General features: G+C 39.9%; 1 protein-coding gene across 1 annotated transcript in view; it reads left to right on the top strand.

Annotated features, from left to right (window-relative positions):
- The window catches only part of RNGTT (RNA guanylyltransferase and 5'-phosphatase), a 1,295,116-nt gene that overhangs the window by 256,219 nt on the left and 1,012,715 nt on the right, over positions 1-26,182 (top strand). The gene's annotated exons all lie outside the window — the stretch shown is intronic.

Below are 26,182 nucleotides of genomic sequence, written 5' to 3'. Positions count from 1 at the left end.
GCTGGTAGGGGGCAGACTAAGATTTTTCAAAGATGTGTGGATCAATTCAATCCAAAATCATTGGATCCAGAACATTGTTACTCAAGGGTACAGAATAGGTTTCAAGGTAAGACCGCCTGTGAGAAGTTTCTTTCTCTCACGCATTCCAGTGAACCCAGTAAAGGCTCAGGCTTTCCTGAAGTGTGTTTCAGACCTGGAGTTATCCAGGGTAATTGTGCCAGTTCCCTTTCCGGAACGGGGTCTGGGATTTTATTCAAATCTGTTCATTGTTCCAAAGAAAGAGAATTCTTTCAGACCAGTTCTGGATCTAAAAATTTTGAATCGTTATGTAAGAATACCAACATTCAAAATGGTGACTATCAGAACTATTCTGCCTTTTGTTCAGCAAGGGCATTATATGTCCACAATAGACTTACAGGATGCATATTTTCATATTCCGATTAATCCAGATCACTATCAGTTCCTGAGATTCTCTTTTCTAGACAAGCATTACCAATTTGTTGCTCTTCCTTTTGGCCTAGCAACAGCTTCAAGGATCTTTTCAAAGGTTCTCGGTGCCCTACTCTCTGTAATCAGAGAGCAGGGTATTGCATTGTTTCCTTATTTGGACGATATCTTGGTACTTGCTCAGTCCTTACATTCTGCAGAATCTCACACAAATCAACTAGTGTTGTTTCTTCAAAGACATGGTTGGAGGATCAATTTACCAAAAAATTCCTTGATTCCTCAGACAATGGTAACCTTTTTAGAATTCCAAATAGATTCAGTATCCATGACTTTGTCTCTAACAGACAAAAGATGTCTGAAATTGGTTTCAGCTTGTCGGAATCTTCAGTTTCAATCATTCCCTTCAGTAGCTATGTGCATGGAGGTTTTAGGTCTCATGACTGCAGCATCGGACACGATCCCCTTTGCTCGTTTTCACATGAGACCTCTTCAGCTTTGTATGCTGAGCCAATGGTGCAGGGATTATACAAAGATATCACAATTAATATCCTTAAATCCCAATATTCGACTATCTCTGACTTGTTGGTTAGATCACCATCGTTTAGTTCAAGGGGCCTCTTTTGTTCGTCCAACCTGGACTGTGATTACAACAGATTCAAGTCTTTCAGGTTGGGGAGCTGTGTGGGTATCTCTTACAGAGCAGGGGGTTTTGAAATCTCAAGAGGCGAGATTACCAATCAATATTTTGGAACTCCGTGCGATTCTCAGAGCTCTTCAGTTTTGGCCTCTTCTGAAGAGAGAATCGTTTATTTGTTTTCAGACAGACAATGTCACAACCGTGGTGTATGTCAATCATCAAGATGGGACTCGCAGTCCTCAAGCTATGAAAGAAGTATCTCGGATACTTGCATGGGCGGAATCCAGCTCCTGTCTAATCTCTGCGGTCCATATCCCAGGTATAGACAATTGGGAAGCTGATTATCTCAGTCGCCAGACTTTACATCCGGGAGAATGGTCTCTTCACCCAGATGTGTTTCTTCAGATTGTTCAGATGTGGGGGCTTCCAGAAATAGATCTGATGGCTTCTCATCTAAGCAGAAAACTTCCCAGGTATCTGTCCAGGTCCAGGGATCCTCAGGCGGAAGCAGTGGATGCGTTGTCACTTCCTTTGAATTATCAACCTGCTAATGTCTTTCCGCCTCTAGTTCTTCTTCTAAGAGTGATTTCCAAAATCATAATGGAGCGTTCATTTGTACTGCTGGTGGCTCCAGCATGGCCACACAGGTTTTGGATTGCGGATCTTGTCCGGATGTCCAGTTGCCAACCTTGGTCACTTCCGTTAAGGCCAGACCTTCTATCTCAAGGTCCATTTTTCCATCAGGATCTCAAATCATTAAATTTGAAGGTATGGAGATTGAACGCCTAGTGCTGAGTCATAGAGGTTTCTCTGACTCAGTGATTAATACTATGTTGCAGGCTCGCAAATCTGTGTCTAGAAAGATTTATTACCGAGTTTGGAAGACTTACATTTCATGGTGTTCTTCTCATAAATTCTCTTGGCATTCTTTTAGAATTCCTAGAATTTTACAGTTTCTTCAGGATGGTTTGGATAAGGGTTTGTCTGCAAGTTCCTTGAAAGGACAAATATCTGCTCTTTCTGTTCTGTTTCACAGAAAAATTGCTAAACTTCCTGATATTCATTGTTTTGTACAGGCTTTGGTTCGTATCAAGCCTGTCATTAAGCCAATTTCTCCTCCTTGGAGTCTTAACTTGGTTTTGAGGGCTTTACAGGCTCCTCCGTTTGAGCCTATGCATTCTCTGGACATTAAATTACTTCCTTGGAAAGTATTGTTCCTTTTGGCCATCTCTTCTGCTAGAAGAGTTTCTGAATTATCTGCTCTTTCTTGTGAGTCTTCTTTTCTAATTTTTCATCAGGATAAGGCGGTTTTGCGGACTTCATTTAAATTTTTACCTAAAGTTCTGAATTCCAACAACATTAGTAGAGAAATTGTTGTCCCTTCGTTGTGTCCTAATCCTAAGAATTCTTTGGAAAGATCTTTACATTCTTTGGATGTGGTAAGAGCTTTAAAATATTATATTGAAGCTACTAAAGATTTCAGAAAGACTTCTAGTCTGTTATCTTTTCTGGTTCTAGGAAAGGTCAGAAGGCTTCTGCCATTTCTTTGGCGTCTTGGTTAAAGCTTTTGATTCATCATGCTTATTTGGAGTCGGGTAAATCCCCGCCTCAGAGGATTACAGCTCATTCTACTAGGTCAGTTTCTACTTCCTAAACTTTTAAGAATGAAGCTTCTGTTGATCAGATTTGCAAAGCAGCAACTTGGTCTTCTTTGCATACTTTTACTAAATTCTACCATTTTGATGTTTTCTCTTCTTCAGAAGCAGTTTTTGGTAGAAAAGTACTTCAGGCAGCTGTTTCAGTTTGATTCTTCTGCTTATAATTTCAGTTTTTTTCATTATAAAGATTAAAACTTTTGATTTGGGTTGTGGATTCTTTTTTCAGCTGAATTGGCTGTCTTTATTTTCATCCCTCCCTCTCTAGTGACTCTTGCGTGGAGTTCCACATCTTGGGTATTTGCTATCCCATACGTCACTAGCCTATGGACTCTTGCCAATTACATGAAAGAAAACATAATTTATGTAAGAATTTACCTGATAAATTCATTTCTTTCATATTGGCAAGAATCCATGAGGCCCACCCTTTTTGTGGTGGTTATGATTTTTTTGTATAAAACACAATTATTCCAATTCTTTGTTGATGCTTTCGCTCCTTTCTTATCACCCCACTTCTTGGCTATTCGTTAAACTGAATTGTGGGTGTGGTGGGGGGTGGTTAGGGAGTGACTGGATCCTTGTGGTAACAAGCACGCTGTACTGAGCGAGATCAAACCACCTTCATCTGTATAAAATGGTAAGGGGTGTCTAAACCCTTGTGAATCCTTGTGGTAGCAAGCCCATGGAGGACTCCACATATTAAGCAAACAGTACATGTTGGTGTAGCAAGCTACACGGGGAGGAAGGGGAGGAGGAATGATGGGGAGAGTAAATCTTATAGAGGTGTGACAATTTATGGACCTAATGAAATAATCTATATTATAAAAAAAGAAAGCTGATTTTACAAGAATTACATACATAAAAATGATTGTGAAGCTTGCTATTAGCAAAAACAAACATTCCTCTAGCTGTGCACTCAATAGTGCAGACGTATTTCTTCTAACGCAAAAAAAGTTTTGACTGCTTTGATTTTAAAACAGTGAATGCACAAACTGAATGTTTATTTATATAAATGAGGCACATATGATGTTTATACAGCACTCGATTAGTACCACAGTGAGGGAGCATTCTGATAATCCTTCTCTTAACTTGATTTATACAATTATCTGCCATAGACATCACCTGACTGCTGTGCCCGTGTGGCAATATGGCGGCATACATAGCATTACCAAGCGCCGGTTCAGCACTCTGATTGAAGACACTCTTCTTGAACTGTTTAGGGTAAACTGAGCATCATCGATAGGGATTTAATTATTAGTTTGTAATTATTAGTAAGTATAAGTTAGTTTAAACAATTTTTAGAAAGTGTTATAGGTTCCTTTAACAATGGCTATATATCAACACTGAAAGATGCTATTACATTTTTAGAAGCCTCCAATATAGTTACTGCTGTAGTTGCTGAACCTCCGATGCTAACTGGGCTTTTATGGAGGTACTAAGGTGACAATGTAGAAAGTCAGGTGGTGACAGAGCTGCCTTGTATAATGAGAATGTAATGCAAACTGTTGTACAGGTGTTTGTCTCTTGTGTTGATGCTATATTTGGCTATTACTTTTTTTGTTATTTTATGTAAATTTTAAAATTCAAACAACTTGATGTTGATTGTAACAGCCACATGAGGTTTGCTTCTTCCCCTATGGGGAATTGAGACAGAGAGGGTGGCAACAAGCCAAGCCAGAAGAGAGCAGAGAACATCTCTGGCTCCCTGTCAGATTTATAAAAGGGATCAGAATTTGCAATAACATTTCTGTTGCTACTGCAGAGGATCATTTTAAGCACAATATGAATGTTTACCCAGCTGAGAATCTTGTGCATAAGTAAATAAATGTGTTGTCGTTTAACTGATGCTAATAATTGTGAGCTACCATTTGCACTTAAATCTATAAAAGAAATGCTAGCGTCTAATATAGCTTCTCAACCACACTCCTGAGGCAGTCCTAGAGAAAACAAAATATACTTCCATGTGGGCTGCAGTTTTGGACTCAATATAACACTTAGATTACAAGTCAGTGACACCACTGAACACGTGCATACACCTATTAGTAAACTACAATGATGAACTAGAAAAGAATTTATATGTGAATTAAATAAAAAATTTCTTATCGTAATACTGAAAATGATTGCTAAATTTGAAAATTGAAATATCTAAAAGAAAAAGCCAAAGGTTTGGCTTCCTGAAGAACTTATTAATCTATGAAATTTGTTTCTCACCTCACTGTACTCCTCCTGCAAGGTGGATTTGGAATAAGTATCAATAATCAAAATTCCTGATCTGATTTTACATGCGTGTCTGAGTCTATTGAATCTCAGATGATGTAAGTCATAGCAGGTTAAAAGGGACACTAAACCCCAATTTTTTCTTCCATGATTTGGATAGTTCATGCAATTTTAAGCAACTTTCTAATTTACTCCTACTATCAATTTGTCTTTGTTCTCTTTGTATCTTTTTAAAAAAAAAGTAGTAATGAAAGCTTAGGAGCCAGCCCATTTTTGCTTCGGCACCCTGGATAGCGTTTGCTGATTGTTGTCTACATTTAACCACCAATCAGCAAATGGTACCCAGGTGCTGAACCTAAAATGGGCTTGCTCCTAAGCTTTCATTCCTGCTTTTCAAATAAAGATACTAAGAGAACAAAGAAACATTAATAGAAGTAAATTAGAAAGTTGCTTAAAATTGCATGTTCTATCCGAATCAGGAAAGAAAAAATGTGGGTTTAGTATCCCTTTAAATATAAATACTTTTGCTTTAGGGAGATAAAAGCCAATTTGTAAGGTAAGATGTTTAGAAAATTATTCTCATTTTTGGCTTACTGCATTGGACTTCCTGTATTCTGTACATTGATGACTTGTAATGAATGAGTTGAGTTAGCTGAATAACAGTTATTACAATATGCTTGGAAAAATGTAGTGTTTACAGCCATTTGCTCTTCTGCTAATCAGTGGGTTAGTGTCTTTCCTTCATCTCGTCATTACGTTTCTCATTAACGACGCATGTAGCAGATGTTTGTTCTAATGAGTGATGCTGAATGTTCAGGCAAGATTAACAAGTATATTGTAACAAGGCAGCAATCTGGAGAAAATGAGCCTCGAACTAAGAGAAATATTAAATGGTGCTAAACTTCTGTTTGCTTAGAAATGCTAGCACAAATGATTATGTATTAGATGTGCCTAAAAGTTGTGTTTTTTCTCTATTTTTATGTACAAATTTCATTTTTGTAACGTATTTTATGTTTTTTTTATTATTAACAATCATTTTACAATATTTAGTATATTATATTGACATGGTTTTATCTAGTTCAAAACAGTTTTTAAAATGTTGTGTTCTAATTTGAATTTGAATGCAGGAGATGATTTTAAATCCAGTAATTTATATTTATATCAATGCAATTCTTTTATTAGTTCCTTTGTGTTTTATCAGTTATGACTCTGGTTGACTTTTTTTAGTGGTAGAGGGTAGATGATGATATTTTTTTGAGGCATATCTGTGACTAGAAAGAGTTCATAGCTTTGGTGCAGTTGTTGAGATCAGTGGTGTGAAATTAATTTGAGATCCACTTGCAGCATATACAGAGAATACATTTGTTACTTTTATTTCTTTCCTAAGATATGGTGAGTCCACAGAATCATCAATTACTAGTGGGAATATCACTCCTGGGCAGCAGGAGGAGGCAAAGAGCACCACAGCAAAGCTGCTATATATGTTACTTTCCTTACCCATAACCCCCAGTCATTCTCTTTGCCTGCAGTGCAAGGAGGAGGTGAAGTTTTTGTGTCTGATCTACAATCAAGATTTTTTTTATTTTAAAGCAGAGTAAGTTTGCTCTGATCTTTCTAAAGGGTCTAGCCTTAGCCCATGTCAGTCTCTTCAGTAGGGCAATGGTGACTTTTAAGCAATTGGGAACTTGTGGGGTACAATCCTCACTGCGTTTTCCCAAAACATTTTGATGTCCTATTTAGATAGCCTGAGTAAGTTTATTCAGTATTTCTGTATTTCCACAGGTCCATGTGAGGGATGGCATCCTCTCAAACCAGGTGAGCTGTCCTGCTGCGGACAGATAAATATTGAGGTAAGTACCAGTTTTATTTTTCTATGTAGCAGAGAAAAATTTGGCACTTATTCAGCTGAAATGCTGCAAGGGGACGTTTTTTATTATTCCTGTCAGGGTGCAGGTTTTTATGGCAGTTTTTGCAGGCACTGTTAGTGGAGGAGTTATTTATTTTATTGATGACTTAGTGAGGATCCGTTTTTAGTAACAGATTATGTACTTTTTTTGGGGGTTTTAATTGTTTGTTTTTAAACCTGTTTTTCAAGAAAGTTGTTTTGAAAAACTGGTGCTTTTTTCACTTCCTGTAAGAGTGAGGTGCCCATATTTCAGATGGCTCTGCTGTTTAGAAGGCTTCTTGCTGTTTTTGCTTCTCTGGAAATCCGGATTGTAAACAGGATCATTTTTTTCCTCAGTTTACTGAGGGTTGCAGGACAGGTAGGGAACCTCAGTAATTCTGCTGAGGTGTAGAGTGTTGCCTGGGGTATGTTTTCTTGATTTGGTAAATTCAAAGGGAACATTTATTTATTTATTTTTTTTATGTTTTTTTGGTTCTGTATTATATCCTTTGTTAAAAGATATTACTTTTTATTTTTTTATTTTTTTTATTTGCTTCTTTTTGTTTTATGGATCAGGAGGTTGTGCAGGATGTTACCTGTAGCTTATGTTTTGATGCCCAGGTGAAACCCCCAGTAAATCAGAGAGAAAGAAAGAGGCGCCTCATGGGACAGTATCGTAACAACCAGATAAGACAAACAATGAGACAGCCCGTAATGGGATATACTCACAAGGATAGCGGCATATGAGAATGCCTAGTGGAGCGGATCGGGACTTTTGGTCGCCCGATAGACAAGCACAACAGTGCGTGGAGACGTCAGGTCACGGGGCCCGTTCAGCCAATCCACGGCCACACAGAATCAACGTTGGACGTCAGAGTTGTTCCGGGAGTAGCCAATACCAGGCTTCACGTATGGACAGGCAGGTCGGCCAACCAATCAGGATGATGGATCAGAATAATGAAGAGCAAGAAGTGGTGTGGATAAAAAACTTGTGTTTATTGAGTTATATTTAAAAACAAATGACAAACAGCAACGCGTTTCTCGACCTACGGGTCGTTTCATCAGGCTGATAATGCCTATCTCACAACTTTCTCTACTTATAGTGTTTGATAGCCTATCCAATGCTGACCTCACTCACACTCCCCTATAGGGAGCCAATCAAAGAGCCAAACAAGGATTGGTTCCCGGCCATTCACATTCGTCCAACAGGAGAGGTGTGTGTGTGACGTGAGCCACAACGACTTTCGAATATTACAAATTGATAATAGGTAACAATTCATCTTAACATTGTATAATACTAAAACATATACATATGACATCTCAAAAGTAATAAAATATATACACAATTGATCATGATATTAAGCAGCTTCATTGATCCTGGATGCAACAACTTAGGGTAAAAATAGCACCCTACGTGTTTGTGAACGGGCATTCTTATACAATAAATTTCCTTTCTGATTAGACATATGTCATAGTCTCACGGATAAGGTAGGCCAGTACATTCCAACAATACAAGCATATATATTAGAAGACATATATATTGCAAAAACATACATATTAAATATAAAATCGAGGATCTCAGACGTGGCATAAATCACCACCATACCAAAACTAATTGAGAAAATATAATAATAATATAGTATATTATATAATATATAGTTAATAGGGATGTGTGTCCTATATAGCGTTGCCCTATGATCAGGGCTCATATATTAGGGAAGACTTGATAACCCTTCTTATCATATATATATCCCAAATACAGATGCCAGTTATCTAGAACCTGTGGTCTCTCTAACCGCCCCCCCAAAAGGCAAAAGACCACACGGAAACGAGGGTGCAGAGGACGAAGTACAGCCCTCAAAGAGACACAATTACAGACCTTGAGAAAAGGCATTTATAACCTTTCATCTCATGCATTAACAAATGATGAGATACGGGTTCTTGGTAAAGGCCTATCCTATAGCCCCTCTACCAAACATAACATTTTCTCACTTTTCGTAGATTTAAATAAATTTACACAGAAATTGTCTATGCAAAAATTCTTTGCTGAGAAATTGCTTAACGATAACATACAGAGGCCCATTCTAACTGATTCCATGGAAGCAAGACTCAGACAGCAAACTGTTGCCGTTTATGAGCCTGATAGTTTATTAGACCAATTATGTGATGGCTACATACACACATCTTTTAGAAACAAATCTAATTTTGTTCCACAGCTTAACAACAATGCTCATATTGAAATATTTAGACAATTGGTTAGCGACGATTTCGAAAAAAATCCAAAAAAGATAAATATGAGACAAGAGAATTTATTTCCCAATGAAAAAAGAGCTATGTTAGCCCTCAGAAACAACAAATCACTCATTATTAGGCAGGCCGATAAAGGCGGAGGGGTGGTCCTACAAGATATAGATGATTATCTCATGGAAGCAAGAAAAATCTTATTTAATACTTCCTACTATATGAAACTTAACTCGGACCCTACCGTGAGATTTAGAGCTATCCTTAGAGATATTGTAGAAGGTGCTTTTAAGGAAGGGATACTTTATAAAAAGGAAAAGGACTATCTGGTCCCAAATGAGCCTAACCAGGCTTTTTACTACCACCTTCCTAAGATACATAAGGACAACAAATGTCCTCCAGGCCGACCCATAATAGCAGGGATAGGCAGTCTTACGGACAATGTATCTTCTTACGTGGACTACTTTCTGCAGAGGTATGTATTGGGTCTTGAGTCATATATTCGGGACTCTACAGATCTCCTAAAAAAATTAGAACCAATACAGATCTCTCCAGAAATTATATGGATTACATGCGATGTCCAAGCGCTGTACTCCAATATCCCCCATGAATTGGGGCTGATAGCAGTATCCCACTATCTAGAACATGATATGTACTTTCCCGAGAACCAAAGAGTCTTTATATTGGACTTGATCACTTTCATCCTGGAGCACAACTACTTTGTGTTCCAGGATGAGTTCTTCCTACAGACAAGAGATACTGCCATGGGTACCAGGTTCGCCCCGAGCTACGCTAACCTATTTATGGGTTACTTCGAACAACACTATATATATGAATCGGGCTTTGGGGCAAACCTGGAATTCTATGGCAGATTTATAGATGACCTTATATTGATTTGGAGGGGGATCAGTCCTCCGCTAATCTATTTATAGACCATTTAAATTCTAACAATAGAGGTATAAACTTTACGAGTGTCATTAATGATAAATCTATTGTGTACCTAGACTTAAATCTTTGTTTCACTGATGGGAGGGTAACTAGTACCACCTTTTTTAAAATGGTTGACTGCAACAGCTTTTTGGACTTTAAGAGTTGCCATTACCATCCATGGAAACAAAATGTGCCGTACGGGCAATTTAAAAGAGTCCGCCGCAATTGCAGCTCCATATCTGACTATGAGTCTCAGAGTCTCATTTTACGAGAATGTTTCATTGAGAAAAATTATCCAATACATATCATTAATAATGGGTACAGTAGGGCCAAATCCGATGATAGAGAGAAATATTTCTCCACTGCTACCACCCAAGTAGAGAAGGTTGAGGGGATGAATAAATGTCCCCTATTCATAACTCAGTACAATTCCAATCATCATCTAATAAAACAGATTATTTACAAACATTGGGAGATTCTGATGAAAGACCCCATATTAGGAAAACAGCTAGCCAATAAACCAAGAGTAGTCTATAGAAGGGCTCCCACCTTAAAAACACTGCTGGCCCCCAGTAAAGTGGTGAAACACAAGATACCCCTTACACGTAACCATCTATCAGTATGCCAACTACCATCAGGTTCTTTTAAATGTAGGTCTAATAAATGCAAGATGTGCATATTTGTGGACAATAAACAAAAAACTTTCAAATCTAGCGTCACCAAAAAATCATATACTATAACTGGGCATGTGTCCTGTGCATCTAATTATGTTGTTTATTTGTTGACATGCATTTGTGGAATGCAGTACGTGGGGCGCACCTGTAGGCGTCTTAGCACTAGGTGGGCTGAGCACCAACGAAATATGAAAAATAACTATAGACTCCACAGTGTCTCCAGACACTGTAACAACGCTCATAATGGTGACCTTAAATGCTTTTCTATCAACCCCATCGAACATATACCTAAGTCTCATTTATATAATCGTTTTTTTAGACTCAGGCAGAGGGAGACCTACTGGATTCATGTACTGAAGAGTATGCACCCTGACGGCCTGAACCTATGTGTCGATTTGGCCGCCTTTCAGTGATTGGCTCTTTTAGGTCTCCCTCTCCATTAATGAGCCTTGGTCCGTGGGACTGTAATTGACAGGTCATGTGTGTATCATCATACTATCATCAATATTGGGTTTATCTTACTATTCTCTCCGTTGTGGTTATACATCTGTATTTGGGATATATATATGATAAGAAGGGTTATCAAGTCTTCCCTAATATATGAGCCCTGATCATATGGCAACGCTATATAGGACACACATCCCTATTAACTATATATTATATAATATACTATATTATTATTATATTTTCTCAATTAGTTTTGGTATGGTGGTGATTTATGCCACGTCTGAGATCCTCGATTTTATATTTAATATGTATGTTTTTGCAATATATATGTTTTCTAATATATATGCTTGTATTGTTGGAATGTACTGGCCTACCTTATACGTGAGACTATGACATATGTCTAATCAGAAAGGAAATTTAATGTATAAGAATGCCCGTTCATATGATCTTAAGCAATTCTTTTGTTCCTGGTGGCACTGACGCTTTTACACAAACACGTAGGGTGCTATTTTTACCCTAAGTTGTTGCATCCAGGATCAATGAAGCTGCTTAATATCATGATCAATTGTGTATATATTTTATTACTTTTATTTGAGATGTCATGTGTATATGTTTTAGTATTATACAATGTTAAGATGAATTGTTACCTATTATCAATTTGTAATATTCGAAAGTCTCCTATTGGATGAATGTGAATGGCCGGGAACCAATCCTTGTTTGGCTCTTTGATTGGCTCCCTATAGGGGAGTGTGAGTGAGGTCAGCATTGGATAGGCTATCAAACACTATAAGTAGAGCAAGTTATGAGATAGGCATTATCAGCCTGATGAAACGACCCGTAGGTGGAGAAACGCGTTGCTGTTTGCCATTTGTTTTTAAATATAACTCAATAAACACAAGTTTTTTATCCACACCACTTCTTGCTCTTCATTATTCTGATCCATCATCCTGATTGGTTGGCCGACCTGCCTGTCCATACGTGAAGCCTGGTATTGGCTACTCCCGGAACAACTCTGACGTCCAACGTTGATTCTGTGTGGCCGTGGATTGGCTGAACGGGCCCCGTGACCTGACGTCTCCACGCACTGTTGTGCTTGTCTATCGGGCGACCAAAAGTCCCGCTCCGCTCCACTAGGCATTCTCATATGCCGCTATCCTTGTGAGTATATCCCATTACGGGCTGTCTCATTGTTTGTCTTATCTGGTTGTTACGATACTGTCCCATGAGGCGCCTCTTTCTTTCTCTCTGATTTACAGACATCCACCTTCATTTTCCAAGAGTGCTGCTTACTTCTTCGGAAGACACTGGGAACATTCACCTACTGAACACTCTTTTGAACTTTGCGCACCTCATATAGAGACTTGTTCTATTGTTCTTGAAACCCCCAGTACATTTTTGTTCATGTATTGAAAGAACTTCTAGAAATAGACTTTTTGACTCTGAGCCATCATTAGCTAAGGCGGATGCTGTTCAGGAGCCTCCTGTTTCAGATGTGCCGCAGCTTTCTCCTCAAGCATCCCAATCCTATTCATCTGCACATGCAGTGCCCCGCGTTTCCTCTTATGCTCCGTCTGGAGTTATTTTGCAAGATATTACTGGCCAGGTATCTTCTGCGGTATCTGAGGCGCTGTCTGCTTCTACCATGCTGCACGGAAAACGCAAAAGGGAATTTAAAGAAACAGAAAGGTTTCTGAACCTGAAGTGGCTAATCAAAGTATTTCCACTCAGAAGTCTGAGGATGAAGATTCTTCGGGTGCATCTGAGGGCGAAATTTCGGATTCAGGCAGTATAATTCCTCCTCCTGATGCTGAAGTTGTGTGGAAGACTTGCTCAACTAAGAATTGATTTAAGCATTTATTTTTTCTGTACCTCTGATTTCGCAAATGCTATTAAATGTACAGATTGGTTTGAACTTCATGTCTCCAAGGATGTTGCTGTAAAGGCACTGCCACAGCTTTCTCCTTTTATGTCCCAAGCCTATATGGTGTCACATGCAGTGCCCTGTGGTTCCTCTAAATCTCCTGGAGGAGTGTATTTGCTTACAGAAGTTGCAAGCTCAGGTATCTTCTGCGGTATCTGTGGCTTGGTCTGTATTTCTTTACTTCAGGGAAAAGGCAAGAGGACATTTTAAGTCTAAAATAAGAAGGTTTGTGCTCCACATGCTGCTACACAGGTTTGTCTTCTTCCAAGTTAGTGAGGAGGATTTGCCAGTAGTTTCTGAGGCTGAAATCTCAGATCTGGACAGTATAATTCCTTCATCTGTTACTGAAGTGGTATCCTTCAGTTCTTTGCTTCAAAGCCTCTTATATTGTCAGGAGGTCTTGGCTGACTGTATGACACTGATCCCTATCATTGTCTTTCCTTTGGAGTTTTGTGAACTTTATCAGTTCTATATTTCTTCTATAAGGTACGACGAGTCCACAGATTCATCCTTTTACTTGTGGGATATTATCCTCCTGCTAACAGGAAGTGGCAAAGAGCACCACAGCAGAGCTGTCTATATAGCTCCTCCCTTAGCTCCACCCCCAGTCATTCTCTTTGCCTACTCTAAGTACTAGGAAGGGTAAAGTGAAAGAGGTGATAAAATATTAGTTTTTAATTTCTTCAAGCAAGAGTTTTTTGTTTTAAATGGTACCGGTGTGTACTATTTACTCTCAGGCAGCAGATGGATGAAGACTTCTCCCTGGAGGAGGATGATGATCTTAGCATTTGTAACTAAGATCCAGTGCTGTTCCCACAGAGGCTGAGGAGTACAAGAAATCAGTAATTTTTTCTGGAGAGACTGTGTATTTCAGAAAGGCTGACAGTATCCCCATGAGGGTAAGGGTAAGCAGTAATCCTAAGAGCTATAGAAAGGCATTACTAAGCTTGCATAAGGGGCTAATTAAAAAATGGTTGACACTGAGTTTTGAATGTTTGTGGGCAAACGTTTTATGAACTGGGAGTGCTGTTAACGTTTTGTGGGCAATAACGTTTTTTGGGCAACTTTGAGGGTACACTTGGCTTATTTTTTGGGTCTTAGAACCCACATGGCTAGTTTCTTTGAGGCTGTAGAGACATCGAATGAGATGGGCGGGGCCTATTTGTTTTCACTCAGCAAGCAGCAAGCTCCAACTCCTGAGGGCCCTTGTTTATGTTTTGGGCCAAATCGAAGCTTTAACCCCATATTTCCAATCCCTGAGGGAAGGTAGGGCCACATCAGGGCTGTGGTGAGGTGCTGGGGGTGTTTTTTTCCGGATTTAGGCCTAATTTCAATCCGGTTTGCACATTAAAGGGTTAAATGTTAAATTTCCTTGTGGGGCAAACTTAACTACACATATTGAGTCTGCTTGCAAAAATTTGAAAATTTTGGTGCATTTTAAAGCAGTTTTGCAGAACATTTTTCTCTTAAAGGCGCAGTACCGTTTTTTAAGATTGTTATTTTTTTCACTAAATAAAGTGTTTTCATGCTTGTTTGTAGTCATTACTAGCCTGTTCAACATGTCTGACATTGAAGAAAGTCATTGTTCAATATGTTTAGAAGCCATTGTGGAACCCCCACTTAGAATGTGTCCCTCATGCACTGAAAGGTCAATAAATTGCAAAGAACATATTTTAGCTACTAAAAGTATGTCGCAGGATGATTCTCAGTCAGAAGGGAATCGGGTTATGCCATCTAATTCTCCCCAAGTGTCACAACCATTAACGCCCACACAAGCGACGCCAAGTAGTTCTAGTGCGTCTAATTCTTTCACCCTGCAAGATATGGCCGCAGTTATGAATATTACCCTCACAGAGGTTTTATCTAAGCTGCCTGGGTTGCAAGGGAAGCACAGTAGGTCTGGTGTGAGAACAAATGCTGAGCCCTCTGACGCTTTATTAGCCATATCCGATGTACCCTCAAAATGTTCTTAGTTGGGGGGTGAGGGATTTGCTGTCTGAGGGAGAGATTTCTGATTCAGGAAAGATGTTCCCTCAGACAGACTCAGATAATGACGGCTTTTAAATTTAAACTAGAACACCTCCGCTTATTGCTCAGGGAGGTTTTAGCGACTCTGGATGATTGTGACCCTATTGTAGTTCCAGAGAAATTGTGTAAAATAGACAGATTTCTAGAGGTTCCTGCCTACATTGATGTTTTTCCGGTCCCTAAGAGGATTTCGGACATTGTTACTCAGGAGTGGGATAGACCAGGTATTCCGTTCGCTCCCCCTCCTACTTTTAAGAAAATGTTTCCCATATCAGTCACCATGCGGGACTCGTGGCAGACGGTCCCTAAGGTGGAGGGAGCTATTTCTACCCTGGCTAAGCGTACAACTATACCTATTGAGGACAGTTGTGCTTTCAAAGATCCTATGGATAAAAAATTAGAGGGTCTCCTATAGAAAATATTTGTTCATCAGGGTTTTCTTCTCCAACCTATAGCGTGCATTGTTCCTGTAATTACTGCAGCTGCTTTTTGGTTCGAGGCTCTGGAGGATGCTCTTCAGGTTGAGACCCCATTAGATGATATTCTGGATAGAATTAGGGCTCTCAAGCTAGCTAATTCTTCCATTACAGATCAACTGGCTAAATTAGCGGCAAAAAATTCAGCTTTTGCCATTTTAGCGCGTAGAGCGTTATGGCTTAAGTCCTGGTCTGCTGATGTGTCATCAAAATCTAAGCTTTTAGCCATCCCTTTCAAGGGTAAGACCCTATTCGGGCCTGAACTGAAAGAGATCATTTCAGACATCACTGGAGGGAAAGGCCATGCCCTTCCTCAGGATAAGACAAATAAGATGAGGACCAAACAAAATAATTTTCGTTCCTTTCGAAAACTTCAAAGTTTGTCCCTCTACCTCTTCCCCTGCTGCAAAGCAATAGAGGAATTTTGCTCAATCCAAGTCAGTCTGGAGACCTAACCAGACTTGGAACAAGGGTAAACAGGCCAAGAAGCCCGCTGCTGCCACCAAGACAGCATGAAGGGGTAGCCCCCGATCCAGGACCGTATCTAGTAGGGGGCAGACTTTCTCTCTTTGCTCAGGCTTGGGCAAGAGACATTCAGGACTCCTGGGCTTTAGAAATCGTAACCCAGGGGTATTTTCTAGATTTCAAAGATTCTCCTCCAAGGGGGAGATTCCATCTTTCTCAATTGTCTGTAAACCAGACAAAAAGAGGCGTTCTTACGCTGTGTAGAAGACCTATATACCATGGGAGTGATATGCCCAGTTCCGAAAACAGAACAGGGGCAAGGGTTCTACTCCAATCTGTGGTTCCCAAAAAAGAGGGAACTTTCAGACCAATTTTAGATCTCAAGATCCTAAACAAATTCCTTCAAGATGGAGACCATTCAGACTATTTTACCAATGATCCAGGAGGGTCAATAGATGACCACAGTGGACTTAAAGGATGTGTATCTACACATCTCTATCCACAAAGATCATCACCAGTTCCTCAGGTTTGCCTTTCTGGACAAGCATTACAAGTTTGTGGCTCTTCCCTTCGGATTGGCAACAGCTCCCAGAATTTTCACAAAGGTGCTAGGGTCCCTTCTGGCGGTTCTAAGGCCACGGGGCATAGCTGTCGCGCCTTATCTGGACGATATCTTAATTCAGGCGTCGACTTACCAACTAGCCAAGTCTCTCACGACATCGTGTTGGCTTTTCTAAGATCTCACGGGTGGAAGGTGTACGTAAAAAAGAGTTCACTTATCCCTCTCACAAGAGTTCCATTCCTGGGAACTCTGATAGATTCTGTGGACATGAAATTTTTCTGACGGAGGTCAGGAAATCAAAGATTTTAACCACCTGCCAAGCTCTTCATTCCATTCCTCGGCCGTCAGTGGCTCAGTGTATGGAGGTAATCGGACTAATGGTAGTGGCACTGGACATAGTTCCGTTTGCTCGCTTGCATCTCAGACCACTGCAACTATGCATGCTTAAACAGTGGAATGGGGATTATGCAGATTTAGCTCCTCAGATAAATCTGGATCAAGAGACCAGAGACTCTCTTCTTTGGTGGTTGTCACAGGATCATCTGTCCCAGGGAATGTTTTTCCGCAGGCCAGCATGGATCATTGTGACGACGGACGCCAGCCTATTGGGCTGGGGTGCAGTCTGGAATTCCCTGAAAGCACAGGGTTTGTGGACTCAGGAGGAGGCTCTCCTCCCGATAAATATTCTAGAACTGAGAGTGATATTCAACGCGCTTCAGGCGTGGCCTCAGCTGGCTTCGACCAGATTTATAAGATTCCAGTCTGACAATATCATGACTGTAGCATATATCAATTATCAGGGGGGAACAAAGAGTTCTCTAGCGATGATAGAGGTTACCAAAATAATTAGACGGGCAGAGACTCACTCTTGCCATCTATCAGCAATCTATATCCTAGGAGTGGAGAACTGGGAAGCGTTTTTTCTAAGTCGTCAGACTTTTCATCCGGGGGAGTGGGAACTCCATCCGGAGGTGTTTGCACAATTGATTCAGCAATGGGGCAAACCAGAATTGGATCTGATGGCGTCTCGTCAGAACGCCAAACTTCCTTGTTACGGGTCCAGGTCAAGGGATCCTCAGGCAGTACTGGTAGATGCTCTAGCAGTACCCTGGTCGTTCAACCTGGCTTATGTGTTTCCACCATTTCCTCTCCTTCCTCGTTTGATTGCCAGAATCAAACAGGAGAGAGCGTCAGTGATTTTGATAGCACCTGCGTGGCCACGCAGGACTTGGTATGCAGACCTGGTGGACATGTCATCTCTTCCACCATGGACTCTGCCACTGAGAGAGGACCTTCTGAATCAAGGTCCGTTCCAGCATCCAAATCTAGTTTCTCTGCGGCTGACTGCTTGGAGATTGAACGCTTGATTTTATCCAAGCGGAGTTGGTCATAGATACCTTGATTCAGGCTCGAAGGCCTGTCACTAGGAAAATTTATCATAAGATATGGCGTAAATATCTTTATTGGTGCGAATCCAAAGGCTATTCATGGAGTAAGGTCAGGATTCCTAGGATTTTGTCCTTTCTCCAAGAAGGATTGGAGAAGGGGCTATCAGCTAGTTCCTTAAAGGGACAGATATCTGCCTTATCAATTCTACTGCACAAGCGTCTGGCAGATGTTCCAGACGTTCAGTCGTTCTGTCAGGCTTTGGTTAGAATCAGGCCTGTGTTTAAACCTGTTGCTCCGCCATGGAGTTTGAATTTAGTTCTTAAAGTTCTTCAAGGGGTTCCATTTGAACCTATGCATTCCATAGATATTAAGCTTCTATCTTGTAAAGTTCTGTTTTTAGTTGCTATCTCTTCGGCTCAAAGAGTTTCTGAATTATCTGCATTGCAATGCGACTCGCCTTATCTTGTTTTCCATGCTGATAAGGTGGTTTTGCGTACCAAACCTGGATTCCTTCCTAAGGTTGTTACTAATAGGAATATCAATCAGGAAATTGTTGTTCCTTCTCTGTATCCTTAACCTTCCTCTAAGAAGGAGCGTCTGTTGCACAACTTGGACGTGGTTCGTGCTTTGAAGTTTTACTTGCAAGCAACCAAAGATTTCCGTCAAACATCTTCTTTGTTTGTTGTCTATTCTGGAAAACGTAGAGGTCAAAAAGCTTTGGCTACCTCTCTTTCTTTTTGGCTGAAAAGCATCATCCGTTTGGCATACGAGACTGCTGTATAGCAGCCTCCTGAAAGTATTACAGCTCATTTTACTAGAGCGGTGGCTTCCACATGGGCTTTTAAAAATGATGCTTCTGTTGGACAGATTTGTAAGACTGCGACTTGGTCTTCGCTTCATACCTTTTCCAAATTTTCCAAATTTGATACTTTTGCTTCTTCGGAGGCTATTTTTGGGAGAAAAGTTCTTCAAGCAGTGGTGCCTTCTGTTTAACCATCTGTCTTGTCCCTCCCATTCATCCGTGTCCTGTAGCTTTGGTATTGTATCCCACAAGTAAAGGATGAATCCGTGGACTCGTCGTACCTTATAGAAGAAAAGTAAATTTATGCTTACCTGATAAATTAATTTCTTCTATGGTATGACGAGTCCACGGCCCGCCCTGTCATTTTAAGACAGATTATATTTTTTTATTTTAAACCAGTCACATCTGCACCTTGTAGTTTCTCCTTTCTTTCATGTAATTAGCAAGAGTCCATGAGCTAGTGACGTATGGGATATACATTCCTACCAGGAGGGGCAAAGTTTCCCAAACCTCAAAATGCCTATAAATACACCCCTCACCACACCCACAATTCAGTTTTACAAACTTTGCCTCCTATGGAGGTGGTGAAGTAAGTTTGTGCTAGATTCTACGTTGATATGCGCTCCGCAGCAAGTTGGAGCCCGGTTTTCCTCTCAGCGTGCAGTGAATGTCAGAGGGATGTGAGGAGAGTATTGCCTATTTTGAATGCAGTGATCTCCTTCTACGGGGTCTATTTCATAGGTTCTCTGTTATCGGTTGTAGAGATTCATCTCTTACCTCCCTTTTCAGATCGACGATATACTCTTATTTATATACCATTACCTCTGCTGATTTTCGTTTCAGTACTGGTTTGGCTTTCTACAAACATGTAGATGAGTGTCCTGGGGTAAGTAAATCTTATTTTCTGTGACACTCTAAGCTATGGTTGGGCACTTTGTTTATAAAGTTCTAAATATATGTATTCAAGCATTTATTTGCCTTGACTCAGGATGTTCAACATTCCTTATTTTCAGACAGTCAGTTTCATATTTGGGATAATGCATTTGAATCAATCATTTTTTCTTACCTTAAAATTTGACTCTTTTTCCCTGTGGGCTGTTAGGCTCGCGGGGGCTGAAAATGCTTCATTTTATTGCGTCATTCTTGGCGCGGACTTTTTTGGCGCAAAAAATCTTTTCTGTTTCCGGCGTCATACGTGTCGCCGGAAGTTGCGTCATTTTTTGACGTCCTATTGTGCCAAAAATGTCGGCGTTCCGGATGTGGCGTCATTTTTGGCGCCAAAAAGCATTTAGGCGCCAAATAATGTGGGCGTCTTATTTGGCGCTAAAAAATATAGGCGTCGCTTTTGTCTCCACATTATTTCAGTCTCATTTTTTCTTTGCTTCTGGTTGCTAGAAGCTTGTTTATTGGCATTTTTTCCCATTCCTGAAACTGTCATTCAAGGAATTTGATCAATTTTGCTTTATATGTTGTTTTTTCTCTTACATATTGCAAGATGTCTCACGTTGCATCGGAGTCTGAAGATACTTCAGGAAAATCGCTGTCTAGTGCTGGAACTACCAAAGCTAAGTGTATCTGCTGTAAACTTTTGGTAGCTATTCCTCCGGCTGTTGTTTGTATTAATTGTCATGACAAACTTGTTAATGCAGATAATATTTCCTTTAGTAATGTACCATTGCCTGTTGCAGTTCCTTCAACATCTAAGGTGCAGAATGTTCCTGATAACATAAGAGATTTTGTTTCTGAATCCATCAAGAAGGCTATGTCTGTTATTTCTCCTTCTAGTAAACATAAAAAATCTTTTAAAACTTCTCTTTCTACAGATGAATTTTTAAATGAACATCATGATTCTGATTCTGATGACTCTTCTGGTTCAGAGGATTCTGTCTCAGAGATTGATGCTGATAAATCTTCATATTTATTTAAAATGGAATTTATTCGTTCTTTACTTAAAGAAGTACTAATTGCTTTAGAAATCGAGGATTCTGGTCCTCTTGATACTAATTCTAAACGTTTAGATAAGGTGTTTAAATCTCCTGTGGTTATTCCAGAAGTTTTTCCTGTTCCTAATGCTATTTCTGAAGTAATTTCCAGAGAATGGGATAAATTGGGTAATTCATTTACTCCTTCTAAACGTTTTAAGCAATTATATCCTGTGCCGTCTGACAGATTAGAATTTTGGGACAAAATCCCTAGAGTTGATGGGGCTATTTCTACCCTTGCTAAACGTACTACTATTCCTACGTCAGATGGTACTTCGTTTAAGGATCCTTTAGATAGAAAAATTGAATCCTTTCTAAGAAAAGCTTATCTGTGTTCAGGTAATCTTCTTAGACCTGCTATATCATTGGCTGATGTTGCTGCAGCTTCAACTTTTTGGTTGGAAACTTTAGCGCAACAAGTAACAGATCATGATTCTCATAATATTATTATTCTTCTTCAACATGCTAATAATTTTATCTGTGATGCCATTTTTGATATTATCAGAGTTGATGTCAGGTTTATGTCTCTAGCTATTTTAGCTAGAAGAGATTTATGGCTTAAAACTTGGAATGCTGATATGGCTTCTAAATCAACTCTACTTTCCATTTCTTTCCAGGGTAACAAATTATTTGGTTCTCAGTTGGATTCTATTATCTCAACTGTTACTGGTGGGAAAGGAACTTTTTTACCACAGGATAGAAAATCTAAGGGTAAAAACAGGGCTAATAATCGTTTTCGTTCCTTTCGTTTCAACAAAGAACAAAAGCCTGATCCTTCATCCTCAGGAGCAGTTTCAGTTTGGAAACCATCTCCAGTCTGGAATAAATCCAAGCCTTCTAGAAAGGCAAAGCCAGCTTCTAAGTCCACATGAAGGTGCGGCCCTCATTCCAGCTCAGCTGGTAGGGGGCAGGTTACGTTTTTTCAGAGAAATTTGGATCAATTCTGTTCACAATCTTTGGATTCAGAACATTGTTTCAGAAGGGTACAGAATTGGTTTCAAGATGAGACCTCCTGCAAAGAGATTTTTTCTTTCCCGTATCCCAGTAAATCCAGTGAAAGCTCAAGCATTTCTGAATTGTGTTTCAGATCTAGAGTTGGCTGGAGTAATTATGCCGGTTTCAGTTCTGGAACAGGGGATGGGGTTTTATTCAAATCTCTTCATTGTACCAAAGAAGGAGAATTCCTTCAGACCAGTTCTGGATCTAAAAATATTGAATCGTTATGTAAGGATACCAACGTTCAAAATGGTAACTGTAAGGACTATCTTGCCTTTTGTTCAGCAAGGTCATTATATGTCCGCAATAGATTTACAGGATGCATATCTGCATATTCCGATTCATCCAGTTCATTATCAGTTCCTGAGATTCTCTTTTCTGGACAAGCATTACCAGTTTGTGGCTCTGCCGTTTGGCCTAGCTACAGCTCCAAGAATTTTTACAAAGGTTCTCGGTGCCCTTCTGTCTGTAATCAGAGAACAGGGTATTGTGGTATTTCCTTATTTGGACGATATCTTGGTACTTGCTCAGTCTTTACATTTAGCAGAATCTCATACGAATCGACTTGTGTTGTTTCTTCAAGATCATGGTTGGAGGATCAATTTACAAAAAAGTTCATTGATTCCTCAGACAAGGGTAACCTTTCTGGGTTTCCAGATAGATTCAGTGTCCATGACTCTGTCTTTAACAGACAAGAGACGTCTAAAATTGATTTCAGCTTGTCGAAACCTTCAGTCACAATCATTCCCTTCGGTAGCCTTATGCATGGAAATTCTAGGTCTTATGACTGCTGCATCGGACGCGATCCCCTTTGCTCGTTTTCACATGCGACCTCTTCAGCTCTGTATGCTGAATCAATGGTGCAAGGATTACACAAAGATATCTCAATTAATATCTTTAAAACCGATTGTACGACACTCTCTAACGTGGTGGACAGATCACCATCGTTTAATTCAGGGGGCTTCTTTTGTGCTTCCGACCTGGACTGTAATTTCAACAGATGCAAGTCTCACAGGTTGGGAAGCTGTGTGGGGATCTCTGACGGCACAAGGAGTTTGGGAATCTCAGGAGGTGAGATTACCGATCAATATTTTGGAACTCCGTGCAGTTTTCAGAGCTCTTCAGTTTTGGCCTCTTCTGAAGAGAGAATCGTTCATTTGTTTTCAGACAGACAATGTCACAACTGTGGCATACATCAATCATCAAGGAGGGACTCACAGTCCTCTGGCTATGAAAGAAGTATCTCGAATTTTGGTTTGGGCGGAATCCAGCTCCTGTCTAATCTCTGCGGTTCATATCTCAGGTATAGACAATTGGGAAGCGGATTATCTCAGTCGCCAAACGTTGCATCCGGGCGAATGGTCTCTTCACCCAGAGGTATTTCTTCAGATTGTTCAAATGTGGGAGCTTCCAGAAATAGATCTGATGGCCTCTCATCTAAACAAGAAACTTCCCAGGTATCTGTCCAGATCCCGGGATCCTCAGGCGGAAGCAGTGGATGCATTATCACTTCCTTGGAAGTATCATCCTGCCTATATCTTTCCGCCTCTAGTTCTTCTTCCAAGAGCAATCTCCAAGATTCTGAAGGAATGCTCGTTTGTTCTGCTGGTAGCTCCGGCATGGCCTCACAGATTTTGGTATGCGGATCTTGTCCGGATGGCCTCTTGCCATCCGTGGACTCTTCCGCTACGACCAGATCTTCTGTCGCAAGGTCCTTTTTTCCATCAGGATCTCAAATCCTTAAATTTAAAGGTATGGAGATTGAACGCTTGATTCTTGGTCAAAGAGGTTTCTCTGACTCTGTGATTAATACTATGTTACAGGCTCGTAAATCTGTATCCAGAGAGATATATTATAGAGTCTGGAAGACTTATATTTCTTGGTGTCTTTCTCATCATTTTTCTTGGCATTCTTTTAGAATTCCGAGAATTTTACAGTTTCTTCAGGATGGTTTAGATAAAGGTTTATCCGCAAGTTCTTTGAAAGGACAAATCTCTGCTCTTTCTGTTCTTTTTCACAGAAAGATTGCTAATCTTCCTGATATTCATTGTTTTGTACAAGCTTTGGTTCGTATAAAACCTGTCATTAAGTCAATTTCTCCTCCTTGGAGTTTGAATTTGGTTCTGGGGGCTCTTCAAGCTCCTCCGATTGAACCTATGCATTCATTGGACATTAAATTACTTTCTTGGAAAGTTTTGTTTCTTTTGGCAATCTCTTCTGCCAGAAGAGTCTCTGAATTATCTGCTCTTTCTTGTGAGTCTTCTTTTCTGATTTTTCATCAGGATAAGGCGGTGTTGCGAACTTCTTTTGAATTTTTACCTATAGTTGTGAATTCCAACAACATTAGTAGAGAAATTGTGGTTCCTTCATTATGTCCTAATCCTAAGAATTCTAAGGAGAAATCGTTGCATTCTTTGGATGTTGTTAGAGCTTTGAAATATTATGTTGAAGCTACTAAGTCTTTCCGAAAGACTTCTAGTCTATTTGTTATCTTTTCCGGTTCTAGAAAAGGCCAGAAAGCTTCTGCCATTTCTTTGGCATCTTGGTTGAAATCTTTAATTCATCATGCCTATGTCGAGTCGGGTAAAACTCCGCCTCAAAGGATTACAGCTCATTCTACTAGGTCAGTTTCTACTTCCTGGGCGTTTATGAATGAAGCTTCGATTGATCAGATTTGCAAAGCAGCAACTTGGTCCTCTTTGCATACTTTTACTAAATTCTACCATTTTGATGTATTTTCTTCTTCTGAAGCAGTTTTTGGTAGAAAAGTACTTCAGGCAGCGGTTTCAGTTTGAATCTTCTGCTTATGTTTTTCATTAAACTTTATTTTGGGTGTGGATTATTTTCAGCAGGAATTGGCTGTCTTTATTTTATCCCTCCCTCTCTAGTGACTCTTGCGTGGAAAGATCCACATCTTGGGTAATCATTATCCCATACGTCACTAGCTCATGGACTCTTGCTAATTACATGAAAGAAAACATAATTTATGTAAGAACTTACCTGATAAATTCATTTCTTTCATATTAGCAAGAGTCCATGAGGCCCGCCCTTTTTTGTGGTGGTTATGATTTTTGTATAAAGCACAATTATTCCAATTCCTTATTTTATATGCTTTCGCACTTTTTTCTTATAACCCCACTTCTTGGCTATTCGTTAAACTGAATTGTGGGTGTGGTGAGGGGTGTATTTATAGGCATTTTGAGGTTTGGGAAACTTTGCCCCTCCTGGTAGGAATGTATATCCCATACGTCACTAGCTCATGGACTCTTGCTAATATGAAAGAAATGAATTTATCAGGTAAGTTCTTACATAAATTATGTTTTTACTTCCTGTACCTTTGGTAGAATGACTGGGGGGTGGAGCTAAGGGAGGAGCTATATAGACAGCTCTGCTGTGGTGCTCTTTGCCACTTCCTGTTAGCAGGAGGATAATATCCCACAAGTAAAGGATGAATCCGTGGACTCGTCGTACCATAGAAGACATTAATTTATCAGGTAAGCATAAATTTACTTTTTTCTTTCCTTTCTCGAAGGGTCGTGCTGTGAAATGTTCACAGGATTGTTATAGATAATCTGGGGATATTTCTCCCTGTCTCACGTCCTTTTTAGGATTTCCTGTCGCTATTTCTCTTGAAATGCACAGTGTCTTTAGTAAAAGGGAACTTTCTACTTTTAATCAGAGAACTTAGATCTCTGCGGAGATAATCTAGTTTTCATTCTGACATAGGTAAGAAGCTGGAGGTTTAATTGTTTATTTAGAGCAATGTCTTGTCTTATTAGACTTGTTGTACTAGCCGCCGGGCATTGTGGCTGAAAATTATGGTCAGCTGAGAAGCCTACCTGTGGTTTAGTGGTACAGCCTAGGCTTTATAGTTTTGCAGTTGCAGATTCAATTATTTCTGTTTCCTCCAAATGCACGCTTCTAGTGTCTCCTTTTAAGGATGAGACTTTGTTTGGGTCATGTATTTTCAAGTCCAATCTAAGTTTTCTTCCCAGGGGCAGATTTCTCTTTCTAGAGTGTCTGCAATCCAAGCATGAGAGGCATTCCTTGAACTGGATTCAGGGTCTTCATCTCTGGGAGTGACAGTTCCAGTCCCAGTTTGGGAACGGGATATAGGTATTTACCTCATATATTTCAGATTTTGTCTTTCAAAGTAGTATCCTTTCTCCTTTGGTTCTAGTGGGCCTGTTCATAACGATCTTAGACCTGAGAGATGTATTGTTTCCTTAATCAGAATCTTCTCTAGTTTTCTTGGTTTGCGCCATCCCAGTCAGACCTTTAGGTCTTGGGATATTGCAAGTGTGTTTTTCTGGACAATATATAGTTCAGGTATCATCCTGACTTTGAGCTAACTCTCTTTTAAGAGATCTTGTCCAATCTTCTTTTCCGGGTATGGGAAATTAATCTGGAGAAGAGTTCCATTGTTCT

Source organism: Bombina bombina, chromosome 4, assembly GCF_027579735.1.
Source record: "Bombina bombina isolate aBomBom1 chromosome 4, aBomBom1.pri, whole genome shotgun sequence".
In the NCBI taxonomy this organism is placed as follows: domain Eukaryota; kingdom Metazoa; phylum Chordata; class Amphibia; order Anura; family Bombinatoridae; genus Bombina; species Bombina bombina.
This window is presented reverse-complemented; position numbering and strand designations above follow the sequence as displayed.